Here is a 6,000-nt window from a genome sequence, read left to right on the forward strand (position 1 = left end):
AACATCATCAATCATTCTGGTCAGTCATTATTAGCGGCGTCGTTTTTGATCATTTTGAGCCTTTTTCACTGCCTTGTGCGATCTGTTGTGCACCCTATAGATAATCCGTCCCCACTAGTCTCATAATCCTATTATCTTTGATTTTTGCTGATATGTAACCTAAACTCACATCTTCAATATTCTCTTCAATTCAGTAACCAAACCTTGATGAATACATTTTCCTTTGTTCATTTTCACTTTCACAACTTCATTCGTCTTTGTCGAACCCGACAACTCAAATTGCTTTGGCAGTTTGGGTAGGTTTGATATTAACGATGAAGTAGACATTTCTTTTTATGAATCGCATCAAACTCTCAATCGGATGAGAGGAACAAATCGGCAAATTGAATCAAATGGAGCCCTATTCTAGGGTTTCACTAGAACCGGAACTGACCGGAATGGCATAAAATCAAAAACCCGAAACTAGAAATAGAAGCTGAAGAACGTTTACAGGCCAAGGGCTAAACCAAGGTAGTTAATTTCGGATTCCGGTTTATCTCGGTCCCGAGCGAGACACTGGTACAACGTTGTCTCGGGGAGATTCCGTTTTCAAATTTCGGTGTAATTCCGGTTCCAACTTTTATAATAAGAAGTGTTTGTTGCCAGGTTCAATTAATTCCAATCCTAGTTTGAGTCAGACTAGAAGATTGAGGGACTATTGACCCACTTAAAAGAAACATAGTATTAGTAAATCTGGTTGTTCACCTTCCTCATCATCAACACCAAATGATAATTTTAGGTCAAGAAATTCAAACACAACAACAAGCAATAATACTAGTGAGTGAATTAATCTGTTTAATTTTTGTACTTGAGATTAATCTACTCAATTTAAAAAAAATTTATATATATATATATTCCGGCCGAAATTCCGACCGAAAAACGCGTTTCCGGCCGAAATTTTCGCAAAGATTTCGTCTGGCCGAAATTAACAAAATCTAGTCTTCTTGGACCGAAATCCGGAATTTCGCCGAAATTTCGGCCGAGATGGCCGAAATCGACTACATAGGGCTAAACCCTTTCCAAATAGAAACCAGTTTCCTTTTCCGAGCATATGACGAGCGCATAGAGCTGTATATAAACTCATCCCTCCCTGCCCATACCATACCATTCATCATAATCTATTCTCAGTTCTCTCTGCAAAACCTCCTTTAAGCTTTCTTTGCATAAATTCTTGCAAGATTTTATTTCTTCTTTCAAATGGCAGCAGCATTAGAATTAGTACCAGCGATGGTATCAACAGCATTAGAATTAGGACCAGCGATGGTATCAACAGCATTAGAATTAGGACCAGCGATGGCATCAACTTTCAGTAAACCTCTTGCTTACAGACGATTCTTAGTTAAGAAATACGATCCAGAAGAGCAAGAAAATATTGAAGAATGTAAAACTATGGTACCCATTCTTGACCACAGATACGATTATGATGATCGAGTACCAAGATTACTTGTACTGCTCGTTAAAGATGATGGTCCATGGGAAATCAAGAAAACACTTAAGCGGAGTGATGTTGGTCCTTTATGTAGACTTCTTCTGCCTCATGATACTGTTGAGAATTTCATATTCTCGTATTGGGATGTCAGGCATGTGCAGAGGTTAAAATCTGAGGATAGGTATCATGTCGAGGTTGAAATCAGAGAATATGATACTTGCAGGGCTCATAAACTAAGATTCAGGAAGTGGGAAAGTAATAATTCCTATGTATTTCAGGGTGCATGGTCTGAATTCAGGAAGGCCATGAATTTAGAAGTTGATGATGAGATCGGAATGTTTTGGAATTCCAAGTCTAATTTCTTTGTTTTCAAACTACTCAGGAAGCATTCCGAAGAAGGCCTGATCGAAACAAAAAAAGAAAAAAACAATGTCAAACTACTCAAGAGGCATTCCGGAACAATGTCAGAATGTCAGATCAAAGCGAAAAAAACAGAAGACTACTCAAGAGGCATTCCGGAACAATGACAGAAGACTGACTACTCAAGAAACATTCTGAAACAATGAATGTTGTTGCTTAAACTCATCTTATGCATTCAATTTGTAGTAATTCTTTTCTTTCTTTTTTCTAATTATGTAATGACATTTGTTCTAGTTTAACTTTCAGATATTATTTTGTTTAATCCTCATTCATTGTTTGAGCATACACCTGCTATTATGAATCAGCATCCTTTGGAAGTCCCCTGTAACTTATGAACAAGAAATATTGACATATCAAATATGCACACACCAAAAAGCTGGAAATTAAACATGTAATAGGGTTTCTGAACTTGGGAATTAGTATTGTTGTGTTGAGAGGTTAACACTAAATGATTCGGTTTTGAAGGAACTTTACTGCAAATTGAACTCTCAGCATGCTCTCCTAGTTGGCTAAATTCTTACCTTATGACAAGGGCCCTTGTCCTGGTATTAGCTGCATGCCAATATACATACCTGTAATTGACTTTTACAAATAGGCTAAGAGCGTCCACAGTGGTACGATCAAAACCAAAGATCAAAGACCAAAACAAACGATCAAATTTGAGTTTAGTCTGTAGTGTCACGTTAAGGCAGTGGAGTATATTTAGTCGGGCGGATGTATAATCCACGCTTGCATATGGAGCGTTGGTATAATCTTCGTTTGGGCCGGGCGGAGATATAGTTAACGCTGGTTGTGGGGCGTTGGTAAAGAATACGCTTGTTGTGGGGCGTACATATATTTCACGCTCGGAGAAGGGGCGTTTGTATAATCTACGCCTGGTGTGGCGAACGTATAATCAACGCCTGAATGAAGCGTACGTATAATCAACGCCTGTTTTGAGGCGTACGTATAATCAACGCCTGTTTCAGGCGAACGTATAATCAACGCCTGTTTTGAGGCGTACGTATAATCAACGCCTGTTTCAGGAGAACGTATAATCAACGCCTCATTCAGGCGTACGTATAATCAACGCCTCACTCTTCTCTCAGGCGTACGTATAATCAACGCTTGGTTTCACTCAGGCGAATGAAGGAATCAACGCCTCATGGCAGGCGTACGTATAGTGTTGTACTTCTATTAACACACGTATCTAGCACGTGTTGCATTAAAGCCCGGACAATCTCTAACCACCACGTATAGCCCACGTGTTCACTTTCCCTTTACCCTAATCTTCTCCGTCTTCTTCTTTTCTTTTCTACCTCCTCTTTGTTTCTACCGCCCACAAACACAGCTTCTAAACCAACACATCACAGTAACGAGCAGTAAAAGAAAAGAAAAAAACGAGATACTTGATGAACCCGGGTTACAAAAGAGGTATGTTTTTTTTTTTCTTAATCTCTTTTGTTTTATCCATATTGTTGTATAATTTATTTAGGGTTTTATTTGTTAAAATTAGTTTATCTAAAATTTGGTTTTAACGAACAAATATGAATATGAAATTGGTTAAATTTAATTGGGTATGTGTGTTTTATGTTTTTTTAGAGATTAATATGTATGTGAAAAAAACCATATTTGATGCTTATGTAAATTTGGTTAAATTTTTTTTTAAAATAGTTATAGAAGATCTAATTTGTGGGTGGAATAGATTTATAATTTTTGGGAATTGTAAAAATCTGTGGTTATGTAGATTATGTGGGAAATAGTTCTCACCCTTCATCTGTTTCAATCAACCTATTTCAATTGAGAGCTTCCTTTTATTGTTTTTCTTCATGTTGTCTGTTGGTAATTAATTTTAGTGAATATGGTTATCAATAATTGTAGTTATGTAAATTATTGGATTAATTTTAAAATTATTGGATTAATTTTAAATTATTGTAAATTATTGTAGTTATGTAAATTATTGGATTAATTATTGGTTTTCTGCATGTTGTATGTGAATATGGTTACCAATAATTGAATTTGTATTGTTTTTTATTGAATTTTGAGGTGATTAATTTTAGTTATGTAAATTGTAGTTATGTAAATTTTGGGAGTTACATATGTAGAAGAGCTAATTGCGTGAGTATGGAATTGATTTTTTAGTGATTTTTATGGAATCTTGAAGTGATTAAATTGGGTTGTGGAATCTTGTAATGATTTTGGAAATGCATCGGTGACGATTTAATTTGTGTTTCTGGAATTATAGAATTTGGAATTGATATGGTTTGTGTTGAGGATTTATAGTATTTGGAATATAAATGGTGATGGACTAATAAAAATATTCGTTAATGAGGGTTGGTCTTTTAATAATGTAACTGCATCTATATTGTGTGTGCACAGATGTTGAACAAATTCACAGCGCGTTTCAATGGTCGCATGAAGACGAACAAGAAACAAAAATCTGTAGCCGAAGAGGATTATAACTTAATCGCTACTGGTACAATTAAGGAGGTTGATATTCCCCGGTTAGGGAGGTTTCCTATACTGCAAGATGATAAACCGCACGCTACTACGGACATCACATTTACAGGGGAGCACAAATTGAAGTATCAACATCGTGGATCTTTGGCATCGGTAATTCATCACTATCAAACTATTTCACAACACTATCCTAGAGCTAAATATATTATTGAAAAAGCGGGATGGCAAAATTTACTGGACATACAATGTAGCGAAACCAACCATTCAATGGTTGATTATATTGCTGAGCGGTTTTGGGATACAACAAACACTTTTCACTTCCCATTTGGTGAGATGGGATTCACCCCCTAGATTGGCTCATGTTGACTGGACTGAGTATCGGTGATGGGCCTGATGTTCCTTATGATTCGGGGAAGTACCAATTTGAACATGTTCGTGAGCATATCTTTCCGGATATCCAAGATGTCACGCTCTGTCCAAAAGCACCGTCGTGGGTTTCAAATTCAATTACAATTAAATATTTAAGGTCATATTTCTTCGAAGACAAGTTGGTTGCGGCTGAAAATGATAGCACCCTTGCTCATAGAGTAGCAATTGCCTTTTTCATGTATGTTTTGGGACATTTTTTCTTTTCTAATGCAAAGACTTATATTGATGCTGGATGGTTAGCTGCTTTTGAAAATCTTGATGTATATCCACGTATGACTGGGGTGGTGCTGCGTTTTCGAAATTGTATGCGGCACTCCGTTTATCTAGGAGGAGACATAAGGCACTATGTGGTCCATTCCAAGTATTAGAGGTATTCTTTCAATCTAGTTATTTTTCCTCTCATTGTTTATTTTGTTGCTAAGTTATTAAATTGGCTAATTATTTTGATGGAGTAGTTTTGGGGGTATGAATACCTGGGCATATGTCGAACAGAAATCCCAGAGGCGAGTACAAAACAAAAATGACCCGTATCTTCTAAATGGAATGTACCGAAGAATACAAATGATATTTTCCGTTGTAGGGATTTACTAAGTAAGCTTACTGCTGAACAAGTGACATGGCGCCCATGGGAATCATACAGAGAAGTTCTTGCATCTGATATGGGATGCACGGCTACGCGGCTATCAGACTCGAGATATATATTTTCTTACATGGGCATTGTGAGTTAATTTGTAAATTTTATTATATAACATACTTTTTTTCTATATAACATACTTACTATATAACATACTTTTTTTCTATATAACATACTTACTAAATTCGTATTCCCTTTCTAACTGTACAGCACAACATGTATCTTGGTGAAAGGTGTTGGCGGCAAAACCATTGTACTTTCGCTGTTCCTATAAGACTACACACAGTTATAGGGGATATTGGCACTATTCAAGCCGAACGCCTAAAAAAAGAAGGTTTGGTCGATGCAACAGAGATAGTGCAAGTTGTTAAAGATTATGATATATATTTACAATACTGGACAATGGTAACCAACTCCAAAGATTACGTGACTCATCCTATTTGGGAAGCCCAAACATATGGGTATGTCGGTGACTTGTATACGGTCCCAATTGAACAACCTGTTGAACATGTACATATCCCTCCTCCACATCTATTATCCCACGTAAGTGTACTTTCGACTTTTTATTGTACGTTCAATTTTTGTTGGTATATTTGTACTTATATATTTT

The sequence above is a fragment of the Papaver somniferum genome, chromosome 3 (assembly GCF_003573695.1).
Source record: "Papaver somniferum cultivar HN1 chromosome 3, ASM357369v1, whole genome shotgun sequence".
Taxonomy (NCBI): Eukaryota; Viridiplantae; Streptophyta; class Magnoliopsida; order Ranunculales; family Papaveraceae; genus Papaver; species Papaver somniferum.